The following is a 15,719-nucleotide window of genomic DNA, read 5'->3' on the forward strand; positions in this document are numbered from 1 at the left end:
AGAAGCAACTCGATTTGAGCCAGACACCCCTCACTGGGAGTCCACAGACCCAAGCCTGTCCCTTAACAATGGTGTCATCTTGTGCAAGCCACTTCCTAAAAAGCATATTGATTGAAATGTAATACAAACAAAAGGATGAACAATTTTTAAGTGTGCAGCTCAAATAATTATTACAAAGTGAACACACTATGCATAACCACCATGCAGACCCAGAGAGAGAACAATGACCAAGTCAGTCTTTTGTCCTTTTTTTAAATTGAAGTATAATTAACATACAGTGTTACATTAGTTTAAGGTGTACAATATAATGATTCAACAATTCTGTCATAGCCAAGTCAGTTTTAATACACCCCAAGCATCCCTTTTGTTAAGGGACCCATGAGGGGCTGCACACACACAGGTAATGACACGGAAGGTCTCAGCTCTAACGGAGCTCCTGCTCTAGAGGGAGACCAGTACATCAGCCACTCTAGCACCAGCAGCCACACAACTTTACAATAAATACTGTTCAGTATATCAGGGAAATTTAGAGAGTTCCCATAAGGGAATTATCTGTGTTTAGGTTTATTCTATAGAGAGTCTAAACTGTGTAGGAAAGCCCCTTTGAGTATGGTAAGTGAGGCCATAGTTTAGAAGATGATGGTGGATCAAACTGATAGAAATGAACAAGAATTAGGGTAACTTGAGGGTGGGGGATGGGAAAGGAAGAAAGAAAGGCAAAGAAATATGGCAGATGGTTCACTCCACAGGAAAGTGACCAGTCAGAAATTCCCAGTGACAGGGTAACTGAAGAGCTTTTAAGAACAAGGACATCTCATCACCCACTTAAATTTATTTATGTTACTATAAATTATCTTCTCTGCTCTGCAGCACTTACATAAAATCTGCGACATTTTTAAGTGCTTTGTGTGCATGATTTGGGGGGAAGGCAAGGGGAAAGTGCTGAGCTCTCGAGCTGGATAAGCATAAAACAGAAGAAACGGAACAGAGAAATGAGAATGAAGAAGGGTGAGGGCTCAGGGGCACAGGTGCTCTGATTCAAGTGCCCATGACAAAGGGACTCCCAGGAATTCACAGAAATCTTGGGTAGGGCGCTGCATTTCCTACAAGATGTTCAGTGGGTGACATCAGCTGGCAACTGCTTGCCAGGGAATATCCTTGTCCCCCCACCCCCACGATCCTGAGCGTATCAGAAATGCATGCCATTTACTCTAATTACAATAAGTTTAGAATGCACAAAATGCTATAAGTACATATATTTCCAAGGCCTGTTTGAGATGCAAATACGCACTGAAGTTTCCCAAGTCACCTCTGCCTCTGGTCGCAGTTAACCATTCACCTCCTTCTACACAAAAATGTAAGTCTGTGCTTCTTCATGCTGAAGATCTCTGGTTTCCTGCCATCTACAGCACTTTTGAATTGTAGACAGGCAGGCCGACGTTGAATAATCACAAGGCCCTTCCTGGACGTCTCACCAGGTGTCTTCTCACAGCCTCCCCTGAAACCATGGCATTCTCCAATTTCCAAAAGGTGAGCAGAAAACCCATCAAGCTCAGCAGAACACGCCCTGTCTGGTGCACCCAGCAGGTTTCCAGGTGTCAGGGATCTGCATCAGCTGCCGCTTTCTCAAACACACAGGCCATGTAGTCCTCCATCTGAAATATACATTAAAAGAATGTCAAGGGCAGATGTGAAGGAGGAAGAAGTCTAAGAAAGGCAGTATTTATTTTTGTTTGTAAGGGAGGTCATGGTCTGAATCTCAGCTGACTGAGACATATGCTGCTTCCCAGCAAAAGAAAAACAGCAAAACAGAAAATAGAATAAGAAAAAAAAAAGCTGTTAGGATGGTTTATTCTATGTAGTGCCAGAACTGAGGCCAACGGCAAGCATCTTTGGACTCAACTTAAGAATATTGTATGGCTGCATCTGACCTAAGTAGGGAGACTTTCTTTATGAAATACTGGGAAGCTGGGGACTCAGGAAGAGTCTGAATTCCCATTTTTCAGGTATTCTCTGGGAGGGGTTGGGCAGTGCCAGATACAAATCAGAAAGATGCAGGGGAGCTTCCCAAACACACTATGAAGCAACTCTAACTCCTTCCACACACAAGTCCCATCCTGGTCAACAGGATGGCCCTGAGACACTAAATCCCATGGGATAAATCACAGTGTTCTGTGGCTGTCTTAAAAGAGAAAATTAAGTGACTATGAACTGATTGTTCACAAAGCAAGCCATGAAGAAACCATGAGAAACACAACTGACTAGATTCCAGAGCTCTATGAGCAGCCTAAGATTAATTCTTAGCAGAACCCTCCCAGGGAATTTGTGCTTTAACTGGAATCAAAGTTAAGGTAACAGGTTGGAGTTTCAGAGTAAGAGAGCAGCCCTCGTTCCCTGGGCACCCTTGAAATCACAAAACATTGACAGCCTCTGAATATGTGAGTGGCATCGACACATGACAGAGTAAGAAGAAACAAGGTTCAACCTGGCAGCTGATAATAGAGTGACAATAAAAATCTAGTCATGCCTATACCAAAATCACTTTTCAACATCTCACATGTCAACTTTGTCAAATGTTAACTTTAAATGCTTCTAAGTAAAATATGCAAAGAGAGCCAAATTAAGGAAACAATATGCAGCAAAAAATTCGCCTCTTAGATTCTTCTCATTCAATAGACTTACCCTATTTCACCCTATTAACTTCATTGATATTACTTTTAGAAAAGGAACAGAGACCCCCAAATATCTAAAATACTTTTGACTTGATAAAGAAGAAAAGATCAAACTGCTGAGAAAAATATGTCCAGAGGGAAGATTGATTTTTCCTCTAGCTTATAGCAAATCTATTAGCACTAACTTGGTGAGAGAGTCCAAGAAGAATACACATCCTGGAACCTTCATGATGTTCATTGAATTCTGTTTGTTAGTGTTATAGGCTCAATTGTGTCCTCCCCAAATGCATATATTGAAATCCTAACCCCCAGAACCTCAGAACGTGACTATATTTGGAAATATGGGGGTTTTTTTTGAACATCAAGAAAACTTTTATTAATTTTTTAAATTATAATATTTTTTATTATATTATGTTTGTCACCATACAGTACATCCCTGGTTTTTGATGTAAAGTTTGATGATTCATTAGTTGCATATAACACCCAGTGCACCATGCAACACGTGCCCTCCTTACTACCCATCACCAGCCTATCCCATTCCCCCACCCCCCTCCCCTCTGCAGCCCTCAGTTTGTTTCTCAGAGTCCATAGTCTCTCATGCTTCATTCCCCCTTCTGATTACCCCTCTTTCTTTATCCCTTTCTTCTCCTACTGATCATCCTAGTTCTTATGTTCCATAGAGGAGAGAAACCATATGATAATTGTCTTTCTCTGCTTGACTTATTTCACTTAGCATTATCTCCTCCAGTGCCGTCCATGTTGCAGCAAATGTTGAGAAATCGTTCTTTTTGATAGCTGAGTAATATTCCACTGTATATATGGAAATATGGTTTTTAAAGAGGTGATAATGGGTCTAATCTTGAGTGGGTCTAATCCAACATGACCAGTCTCCTTAGAAGAGATTAGGACACAGACGCACACAGAAGGAAGACCATGTGAAGACACAGGGGGAAGACAGCCTTCTACGAGCCAAGGGCAGAGGCCTCAGAAAAAAACCAACCTTGCCAACACTTGGATCTTGAACTTCTAGCCTCCAGAATCATGAGAAAATGAACTTCTGTTGTGTAAGCCCCCCCCCCCAGTAGGTGGTGCTTTTTGACAGCTCCAGCAAATTAAGACAGGCAGTATTCTAGACAAGTCTATATTGTCATCTCTCTTAGATTTAAAAAAGTCTCCAGATGTTGGCATAATATCAGGAGGAAAAAGAATATTGTAAAGCACCTGTTCCATTCATTAATTTACTCTTTAATTCAATACATACATTTTAAGCACCACAGTATATTCACTATCAGTGCTCTGTGAGCTATGTCTGTTGGGCAGAAAACAGAAATTTAAAACCAGTCTCCACCCTCAAAGACTTTTCAACCCAAACGGGGGAGACTTGTAAAGACTCAGATAGATCTGCATTCACGCCACGACACACCACGGTGAGCTTGAACAAGTAACTTAGAGTCTCTAAGCCTCAGATTTCTCCTTTATAGAACTGGGCAATAATAACAGCACATAGACATACTGGGAAGATAAATTAGATCATGTGTGTAATACACTCAGTATAGTGCCAGGTACATATTATTAAAGGCTCAAGCAATATTAACTATTGTCATTGTAATAATTATTTTAGTAATGAGAAATACAAACCAGGGCTAAAGAGTGGTCCAGGAATAGGAGACATTAATTAACATGGGCTTGAGTCATGTGGCCATCTGCAAGGAAGGGTACAGCTTAGAAAGCAGACATTCCAGTCCTTTCCAGGAGCGAAGGCTCAGAGGACAGAGAAGATGGTCAGGATGGACAGCAGAAGACTCAAGGAGAGGAGTCCCTGGAAGCTTAATGTTGGGAGCAGACTGGAGTTGAGTGATCCTTGGGTTCCTGTGGGCCTGTACTAGGCTTGGGACAAGAGCTCTTGGCATCAGCACAGTCGTCCTGGACTTGAGTATGTCTTCGGTTATGTCTTTTTCAACATTTTTATCAATTCCCAGCTGTGCACATCAACTGCATGAATGACATTAGGCTGAAAAGAAAATTAATTTCTTGTAATCCAGTTTCAAATGTCTCTTAGCAGGCTAGGGTGATGAGCTGAATCTTACAAGATGTCTTTTTTACAAAGATAAATGTAAAGTCCTACAGTTGCCTCTAAATAGTCTACTGCACAAAAAGGCTGGGGTAAGATTATGGCCCAGCAGCAGCTTAAGAGAAAAGACCCAGAAGTTTTAGGGGATAAAGAACTCATTGTGGGTTGTGGCTGCCGTCGTCAATGGCATCAAGAGAAACACGATATTGAAAGTTGGGAAATAATTGTTGTTTTATTTTTAGCTAATACAAATTTGACCACATCTGATGTATTGTGTTAAATTTGAGCATCACACTTGAAGAAGGAAATGAACAAACTGGAGCATAGTCAGAACAAGATAATTAGAGCTGAAGGAACATCAACTTGTATGCTTAGAAGAAGAAAAGGTAGAGAAGGCAGAATGTGAGCTGGATTTGTGACATTAGACAGGAAAGGAAAAACTGGAAAAAGAGGTTTGGAATCAGAGGTGTATAAAGAACACTCTCGAGCCTGTGAGAAAGTTAGTCTAATTAGTGTGGATATTTAAAAAGCAACTATATCTTTTTTTTTCTTCTATGAATATGCAATGGATTATGCCTCTAACACTTGAAGATAAATTTTGACCCCACTCCTAGATCCACTGAGCCCACGTAACGATTTGAGAACCACCGCTTGAGGCAACTCACCACCTAGTGAAAAGATATGAGGGACTCATTTTTGTTCTGTGAAAGGAAAAATCATTATACCATCCAATATCTCTTCAGTTGTGTGTGTGTGTGTGTGTGTGTGTGTGTGTGTGTGTGTGTGTGTGCTGGAACCCCTCCACCCCACCCTGTCAAGTGGGCTGGTGATGAAAGGAACATTCATTGGGAATCTCAGCTCTGCCCCTCCCACACTGGGTTTCTCTCCACAGCCCCTTGCATTGATTGGCTGATATTGGTGAATAACCCAACGCTGTCAGATCAAGATTGTCAACAAAGATCTGTGATGATTTTCCCAAGCTCACTTCACCTTTGCAAGCTTCTTCTTTCCAAGCACCACCACCACAGTCAGAACCAAACGGGAGTGTGTTGAGCCACTTTCTTGAGTTCCCAGAACCCCCAGCTGTGGCGGCATAGCACACGCTCCCCTCGCAGGCACATCCAGGATCTTCCCTGGCTTCTGTCCTTTTGTCAGAAGTGGCCTGTCCTGTTAAAACACCTCCAAGGTGTTTTGTTATAAACGTTATAAACAAATCGGTGATGGAGGTGACGATAGCCAAATAATGGTTTGATGTATTCTGCAAGTTAGTCTCATCTAAGGACAAAGGGTCCTTTATGCCAGACTCAACGTTGGGAAGCTCTTTTCCCGTCAAACAGACATGGGGACCTTGAGTCTGGACTCGGGTTCTTTGGGCGCTTCTGTCTCTGGGCACACAGAGGGCAGAAGCTTTTCAGCCAGTGCCCAAATCATCATGACAAACAGGCCTCTCACACTGCTGCAGCTTCAGAGCATAGAATAATCTGAAACATACCAGAAGCTGTAAACTCTGGGCTGAAACTTGTCAGGAAATGTTCACTTGTTTTCATCAGGCCACACCAAGGAGAAAAAAAAGGTCACAGGCCAAACAGATAAAACAAGAATGATAAACTGAGGAACCAAAGGGTACTAAAAACAAGGCTATTTTTGCAAAGCTCATAAGCTCACCTTATGGAGCGAAGCCCATCAAAACAGATGACACCCATATAAACTCCCACATAAAGGAGCAGAAAACCAAGATTAAGCCAAGACTGTGATGGGCACTTAGGGACTCCTGGGTTTCATGAAAGGCAGAAGTCAGGCTGTACCCCCAGCTACCTACCAGAAAGAGCCATGTTTGGGCTGAGTTCAAAGAGTCAGTCTAGATTTTTCCTCTTCTCCCAGTGAGTCAGAAACTCTGCAGCAAACGTTAACTATTTGTTGTCTGATAGCTGAGGCTAGGACTTCTGATACTATGTTGAGTAACAGTGATGAGAGTAGGCATCCCTATCGTGTTTCTGCCCTTGGGGGAAAAGCTCTCAGTTCATCCCTGTTGAGGATGATATTCACTGCGGAGTTTTTGTATATGACTTTTATGATAGATGAGTGGATAAAGAAGATGTGGTATATATACAATGGAATGTTACTCAGCCATCAAAAAGAATGAAATCTTGCTATTTCCAAGGACATGGATGGAACTGGAGGGTATTATGCTAAGTGAAATAAGTCAGTTAGAGAAAGACAAATACCATATGATTTCAGTCATATGTGGAATTTAAGAAACAAAACAGATGAATATAGGGGAAGGGAAAAAAAATAAAATAAGATGAAAATTGAGAGCGAGAAAAACCATAAGAGATTCTTAATCATAGGAAACAAACTGAGGGTTGCTGGAAGGGAGATGGGTAGGAGATGGGGTAACTGGGTGATGGACATTAAGGAGGGCACTTGATGCAATGAGCACTGGGTGTTATATGCAACTGATGAATCACTAAATTCTACCTCTGAAACTAATTTTTTCTGTGTATCTCAAAATGCCCCCTGAGGACACTGTAAGTCACTCAAAGACAAGAAACAGAGACTTCTCGCTAGGAGCTTGCCCTTTCTCTCCTCCAGCCCTGTCAACCTCCACTACCACCCCATCATTTACACCGCCTGTACTTTTTCTAGCCCTCATATGGCCTGGGTTTTCTTTCTAAGTTCACTGTGCTTATTTTTACTTTACAAAATGTCTATTATTAGGAGGGATAAGCCAGAGAGAGGCAGGTGTGTGGAGCACGGACATTTCAGGGTGCATGGACTCTTTAAGGGTCCCCACAGATAATAGTGTCCCAATTGGAAACAAAAGGCACACTCAGATTAGGATAATCTACAGATAATTTAAGAAGGGTTGAAAGAGGGATTGTTTACAAATAAGGTGCTTCCTTTGTCAATAGGAGGTGTGCCTGAGTGGCTCACTGCGGGTGGGGGGCACCTGGGTGGTTCAGTCAGTTAAGCATCTGACTTCAGCTCAGGTCACGATCTGCTCAGGTCACGTCCACTAAAGTCCTAGGGTTGAGTCCCACGTGGAGCCCTGTGGGCTTCCCTCTTGGCAGGGAATCTGCTTCTCCCTCTCCCTCTGCCCCTCCCCCTGCTTGTGCGTGTTCTCTCTGTCTCTCTCTCTCTCTAATAAATAAATAAAATCTTTTTTAAAAAAATAGGAGTATCTTCTTTTAAATAGTTGTTGCTTCCCCTAGACTTAATGGGACACAGAGAGGAAGATGAAGGAAGGAGAGAAAGCCATCCTACAGAGGAGCAGTGGAGCCAGGCCAAGATGATCTCACAGAGGTTAAGCCTGTGGCCCTGCCCACTTCCCTCCCTCTGATTTCCTGCAGGGACCCCCTTGGCCAAATCCAACAGGACAACTCTTCCTTAGGGCACTGAGAGCCCACTGATACAGTTCATGTAGGGCACCCTCTCCAGGCAGAGGGCAGGGTAGGAAAGTACAGAGAAGTGTGAAGAGTGGATGATGTGGAGTAAATGAGAGATATCTGGAATAAGTAATGATTGTCATTCTCAAAGATCTGCCAGGTATCACATCTTTCACATTAAGTGGTTAAGCATAGGCCTGGAACTCAGCTCAAGATTTCAGGCTCTGTGCTCAGCGGGGAGTCTGCTTCTCCTTCTCCCTTGGCCCCTCCCCCAGCTTCTGTGCTCTCTTGCTCCCACGCGTGCACTCTCACTCTCTCTCTCTCTCTCTCTCTCTGTCAAATAAATAAATAAAATCTTTTTTTAAAAATAAGCATGGTTGATACTGTGGAGGCATATTAGACTCAAAATGAGAACTATCTCCTATATAGTGTACCCTAATAAAATACACATTTGGTTAGGGGGATATTAACAAATATTTTATTATGTAGGATGAACCTATATTAGCCACTCTCTACTTTGATTTCCTTATAGTTAGAAATGTACAAAATGCCCACCATCAAGACCAAGGCATTGTCAACAATGGCATACACAGGAGTAGCATCTATTTTGTGTTATTAACATCTTGGAAGAACTCATCTTCCATTGGGAGGCTTTGTGGTGTGTGTATAGAAGCCTGTGCACAAAGTGTAATGAGAACAGGGCACCAGATCTGGGAAGGGAAAGTCCAGCTGTCACACCATGGGTCTCAGAGTCATCACCAATAAAATGGGAGAAATACGCTCTGTACTCCCCTAGAGAGTGTTGTTGCAATGGACACATGAAAGTCCTCAATAAACCATAAAATACTGCATCCATATATCCCTTAGACTATTGTCTCTTTATATAGATAGAGTGGATTTTCCCAGTAAGCTGCAAGCTTCTTCAGAACAGAGACCACTCATTTTCCACCGTACTACCACAGAGCCTGGCATACAGTAGATGCTCAATAAATAGTTTGTCGATACATAGATACAAGTCAGCACTTGCCAATATTTAGTGGGATTCAGTCATGCCATCATCCCTAAGCAGAGTGATTTTCTGTAGAGAAACAAAGATACAAAGTTAGGGAATTTCCGTGGAATTATTATGAAATTGTTATTCGTGCATGCCAGAGCTTTCACAAAGCAAGTACTCTTTGTGGGAAATCCATGGGTGGAATGGATGAGCCAGAGAAGGGGTGGGGATATGGAACTCACTTCCAGAAGGAAGGTATATCAGTCAAAATCTCAAGAGGAAGTAGGACCCATCCCAGTCCAGGTGCTCAGCACAAACACAGCTACAGGTAAACTTCTGCCCCAAGCCGGCCTCCCTCCAGAGATCTCCCCACCCACAGAGCCACCCGCCTTCCCCAGCCAGCCGTGCCCTTGCAAGTTTTCTCGACATTATTCCTTTCATCCAGGACTCTTTTGTTGCTGGCTGTTAAAACTGAAACCTTTTATGGTGTATATAAGCCAGAGGTGACACAATTAAATGAAACTATTTGTCATATAAAATTTACATCAGCAGGAATTAAACGTCAAATAACTTAGGATTGACAGCCTCTACTGAGTCATAAAGACTCTAAATTAGTCTTGTGAAGGGTATTCTTATACAGCCCCTAATAAACTCCACTCCACCTAAGACTTACTTTCGAAAGTGCCAAAAGGAGAATATCAATGATGAGGTTGCCTGATCCCTCACCAAAAAAAAAAAAAGGACATTAAAATTCATCCAGTACTAACTATGGAAAGTGCAGTATAAGAAGACTTCAGTCCCATCTCGGACTGATTTCACTGTGTGACCTTGGATCATTCACACCACTTTCTCTGATTTTCAAGTAATACCATCCACTAGCCCTCACTGTTGCATGAAGCAAACTTTTTTTAATTAGTAGAGATGACTTTCCAGAGCAGTGTTCATTTAGACAACAACTGAACAGCAAGTAGAGTTCCCATACCCCTCACCCTTCCTTCACCCTGTTTTTCCTGTGATTAACATCTTACATTCATGTACCACATTTGTTACAATTGATGCCTCATTACTGATATGTTATTATTAACTAATGTCCATAGTTTACGTTAGGGTTCACTCTTGGTAGTGAAGTCTATGAGTTTTGACAAATGTCTAAGACCATGTATCCACCATTGTAGTATCATACGGAATAGTTTCATAGCCCTAATTTAAGGACTTAAGGATTAAGTGAAATAATTAAGGAGTATTTTTTTGACCTACGGATCTCTAGGTTAAGTGTTGGCTTGTAGCAATGATAGGTTTCCTTCCTTCATTTATTTAACATAATACTAAGTACTGGAGACATAAAGGTGAATAAAACAGTTCACATCTGGTAGGCACTGGGAATTGTGCACATTAATAACAACCATGGGTTATGATCTTCATGGTAGAGGTCTCTAAAGTGCTCATTTAGAAAGTTAACATGCATCAAGGATTGATTCTGCATCAGGAATGGTTACATGTTCCCTATCATCTTCTATCATTAGTCCCCTACAGCCACCTATGTGGTTGCTGCTCACCTCATCCACCTTTTACGAGGCCCGAGAAAGGCATAGTGACCCCCTGTCTGGGAGAACACAGGAGCTCCAGAGAAGAGGGGCCTGAGCCCAGCTTCTAAAGCAGTCTGGAGTCACTGGGCATATAGCAGGGGAAAGTGCATGCAGAGCAGAAGGAGGAGCAAAGGGAGGGAGGGCACAGCACAGTCATGGTGCACGCATGTGCTCAGGTGCCTGCGTGAGGCCACATGTTCAGACCACAGGCAAGGAGGCTGCAGTGAGAGATGCGCCTGGACAGCAAGGCAAAAACCAATGCGTGGGAGGTCTTGGCCATGTGCTGAGGAGTTGAGCCTTTATACTATAGGCACTGGGGTGCATGGAAGGTTTTTATGTGATTTATTTAGGGTTTTGGAAAGATTATTCTAGAGCAGGCCTTAGAGCAGTTTGGAGAATGGAAAGGAGACAGACGTTGAGGCTCTGCCTGGTGGGCAGCCCATGGTAACCATACACAAGGTACCAGGACTCTGCAAAGTGCTTTACGTGATGTGCTTCGCTTCCTTATGCCCCCTTTTGGGACCAGGCAGGAGATGATGGAACTCTACACCAGTGGATGTGGGGATGACAAAGTACATGTTATTTTTATTTTTGTAAAGATTTTATTTATTTATGTGAGAGAGAGCACAAATAGGGGGAACTAACAGAGGGAGAGGGTGAAGCAGACTCCCCACTGAGCAGGGAGCCCGAGGCTTAGGGGTAAGTTTGAGCCACAGGAGTTCATGACTAATTCTCAGGGCAGAAAGCTGGAAATATAGGGTAGAAAAAAAGCAAAGCATGGTTATGCTAAAGTCTTGAGAGATGTGGAGAACTCAGAGCTGGAGGGGCTTTAGTGCCAACAGGTTCAACAGAAAGTACTTAGCCAGACGTGAGTGACCTCAGTTCTGGGCATCCATTGGGATGCTGGTGGACATCAACTTCAGAGCCAGCATGTGGGCCAGCAGCCATCAGCAGTATGGTCAGCGATATGGACAGCCAAGTAGTGGGGACACTGACAGATCAGATGTGGGGAGATAATATTTTTAAATCTTTCCCAATTTATTTTTTATTTCTCAGGGATATTTTATCATAATCATATCATCATCATCATCATCATCATCATCATCTGCCTCCCTCCAATATTAAATATATAGCAAAAAATTTGGCTAATTACCTCAAAGAAGATACAACAGAACAAGATCAAGCCATAGGTGGTCTTTCGTAAACCTCTAATACATCCAAATGTGTGTGCACACACATGTACACACACACACATACGCGAGTCTCTTGAAAGCCATGCTTTCAAATGTGGGAGCCAGGTGCTTGATTAAGGATGATATTTTTATTATGCTAAAAATATTTACTTATTTACTGTAAGACTAAATAACCATTACCTCATGGGAAAGGTCTAATATTTCTAGGTAAATAATATATTAAGAAGAGAAAACAGAATATGTAAGAGTTAGGTAGATCACCCAAAGTTTCAAAGGTTTTACCAGCTGGTACAAGGGCTTACCCTTCCAGGAGAATGTAACTGCATGAGGCTAGAGTTCTGAAAAATTAATGACCCCTGGAGCGCCTCTGGTCAAAATGGATGGGAGAGGGTGTGTAAATATCCTTCCTCTCTTAATGGGATAACTCAAAGCACATGTTCTGTGCTGACTCCCAGAGTTCCCAGTGGGATTGAACTTGTAACTTACAGAGGAAACTTGCTTGATAACACAGCCTTTATTGGCTGCCCTCCTTTCTGTCCACTTCACACTCGCCTACTGATGTTTCCTGGGATCACCTCCCAAATAAACTACACTCACTGGAATCATTTGCGAGAACCCAAACAAAGACACCTTTGTGATGAGTCACATGAATAAATCTATAGCAGCAAGGGGAGAGAGATGGGAGAGTTCGTGGCTAATGACCTTACCTTCTTGTGTGATAAGAGAAGGCAAGGCCATCTTCGCAGAATAAATCTGAGGAGTGGATGGAGTTGTATAAGAGCTGCTGTGATGAACAGATGAGGATACCAACTAGGACCTTGTAGGAAGATCACAGAGCAGCACTGAGAATCTAGCTAAAGTTGGAAACCACACCTGTACCCTCATGTGCTTTTCCCCTATCTACAGCATCCAGCCATCTGGGAACAGGAGCAGAGAAGCAGATGGTCAAATTGATCAAAAGTGGGAAATGTATGGGGAAGTTGCAGCAAAAGGCCCACGGAGTGAGATAATTGGGCACATTCATGGCAAGGCAGTGACTGAAGTGATACACCATAGCCCAGGAAAGACAGAAAAGCTATGACTGGAGGGATGGAGGAGGGAGCAGAGGTAAGGTTGAAGAATATGTATGATGAGAGAGAAGAAGCAAGGGGCTGGAGAGACAGGGAGTTTTGTTCAGAGACAGGTAAAGCTGTGCATAAGATTTTAGATATGGGTCAGTGCTGAGGGATGCCCCAGGACTAGACGACCCACCACGTGTGGTCTGATGGCCGTGAATTAGGGTTGATCTTAGTCCATAGATAGACTGGAAGACTACTCTGGATTTGCCAGTTGTTTTCAGGCCTTTCACTCTCCTTGAGCCTTCAGAGTGGAGGAAGGATGTCAGTTTTCCTCTTTCATTTCTCTGCCCCCCTCTCTGTCTTCTCTCTAAAAGTGAGGAACTGGGATTAGATGCTGGGACCCATTCTTCTATTGGTCCAATCATGGCAGGAAAAATATGAGTAAACATTCACAAGTCATCACCTGGAAAGGATTCCCGCCCAGAGGGTTGGACAACATGAGCCCTAAGACTCCTTCCATCTCCGATTGCCTGAGCCGCAGGGAACCCCAGTCCCCATCAACTGAATGTGAAGTACCTGAACTCACGAGCCATGTCCCATTCTATCACCTGCACACAGAGAACGCTCAGTAAATTCCTATCGTTGGAGTGAACAAAAGTTCTTAAAAGCCCCTAGGCTCGTGGAAACCAAGAGCAGCTCACAATCAGGGAATCTGCACACACATTTTAAACAGAAGAATGTTCCCTCCAGCTCCCTCTTCTGCTTCAGCCTGTGGAGCCTTGAATTAATCGGAGGATCCAGCTGATGCCTGTCCCTTGGCTGGCTGCAAACAGCGACGTCACCAGTGCCACAAAGGCACTCCCTTCCCACTCGACTGTGCAGCATTTTGTAACAGTAAATATTGCTAAAAGAGCAAAAGTCCCATTGACACCCCCATGGCTGACAAGGCCTTGATTTGTTTGTGATAATGCAGGGCTAGACTCCCTCTTCATTAATTACACATCAATGACACATTTGCCTGTGTGGTTCTGGGGGCTGATGATTGCACAGCGACAAGAGCCAGGGAGGCTGCCTCTTAACCACCTTGGCACGCCTGGCCCTGGAGACCCCCGGGAGCCTGTGCGGGGGCAATTATAAATATAAACACTGCAGCAGGCTTGCCTAGACTGACAGAGAAAACGTAACCTCCACCGCAAAGGGGGAAAACTGCTGACGTTGTATATTCAACATGCTGTTGGGGAGACGTTGGGAGATAAATAGCTGTCTGAGAGAAGAAGCTGGACTACTACTATAATGTGAGCATCACGGTCACCATTTACATGTCTATTACATCTTAAAGTTTATGGGATATTATCTAGTATCTTACTTGATCCCCTCTATTAGGTCAGGAACTGCCTCAGTCAGTGCCACACACACAGCAGATACTATTAAAGAGTGTATGAATAAATAAATGAACTAAGACAAGAATTGTAAAGTAAGACCAGCATTATCACTGTGCCCATTTCTCAGAGGAAGCAACTGAGGTGCAGAACATTTTAAGGATTTTCTCAGAATCACACAGCTAATGGGAGGCAGGGCCAGGATTCCATCCCAGGCTTTCTGCTTCTCAGCCCCACTACACTGACTTACGAGGGAGTTTTGCACGGATGTGGTAATTAGGAGTACACGTGGCACAAAACTTCTTCAGTGACTATCGTCTCATCATCACTGCTGCATTCTCTGGAAGGAAGTATGCAAAGCGCTGAACTCTGCGGACCTCAGTGAATGGGAGAGTTTTGTCCAGTCCTCAGTCCCAGCAGATGACATAGGGATTTCCTGCTGGCTGAAGACTATGGGGGCCTACCTCTTCAGGATTGCCCTCAATAGAGCTGGGCTTCCTCTCTGAAGCCTCAGGTAGCACCAAAATAATGGGACTCCCATTATTTTTTATGTATATTTTTAGATTTTGGGGTTGTTTTTTTTTTTGTATTTATGTATTTGTTTTATTAGATACATCATGTAGGAATCAGCTGACCCTTTTGATGACTCCTTTCTTGGCCCAGCCTCATCCTATCCTGTTATGGTTCTAACCAACTCCTGCAGTCCATGATGCTCTGGAATTCCCCAGCTGCTCTGACTAGCACTTTCAGGACCCCCAATGTGGTCAGGAGCTACATGTCACACCCCAAAGTCCATCAAATTCTTATGGCTAACCTGGGGTCCATTAGCCCTTTGGGCTCTGGGGATGCTACTAGTCTCCATTCCTTAAGGTGTAGATTATTGAACATCCATAGTCACATGTCCTGGACCTTTCTGGAACATGAGTGGAAATGTGAGAGAGATCCCAAAGAAACCTGGATATAATAGATGTTTTCCTTCCAGCCTCAGAAATTCTGAATCCCTGGTTTGGGGTCAAAATGAATGCATTCATTACAATCTTCCCACTGGAAGTTGACACCGGATCTTTTATTTTTATTTTTTAAAATATTTTATTTATTTGACACAGAGAGAGAGCTAGAGAGAGAGAGCACAAGCAGGGGGAGCAGCAGGCGGAGGCAGAAGCAGGCTCCCTGCTGAGCAGGGAGTCCGACACAGGGCTCGATGCCAGGACCCCAGGATCATGACCTGAGCCAAAGGCAGACTCTCAACCCACTGAGCCACCCAGGCGCTCTGACACCAGATCTTTTAGTCACACGTCACAATCTGTATGAGTAACCAAAGTCCATTGCCAGAGAGATTTGGAGAAGGGATTTCATTGGTGGCTTCTAACAAACTTCTTG

General features: G+C 43.3%; 1 long non-coding RNA gene across 1 annotated transcript in view; it reads right to left on the minus strand.

Annotated features, from left to right (window-relative positions):
- Nucleotides 1-324: 324 nt before the first annotated feature.
- Nucleotides 325-15,719, minus strand: part of LOC123002227 (uncharacterized) — a 29,707-nt gene continuing 14,312 nt past the window's right edge. The window contains exon 4 of the long non-coding RNA XR_007190855.2: nt 325-1,655. This is a non-coding gene — a long non-coding RNA (uncharacterized LOC123002227). The remainder of the gene's footprint in view (nt 1,656-15,719) is intronic.

This window comes from Ursus arctos, unplaced genomic scaffold (genome assembly GCF_023065955.2).
Source record: "Ursus arctos isolate Adak ecotype North America unplaced genomic scaffold, UrsArc2.0 scaffold_8, whole genome shotgun sequence".
Classification (NCBI taxonomy): Eukaryota; Metazoa; Chordata; class Mammalia; order Carnivora; family Ursidae; genus Ursus; species Ursus arctos.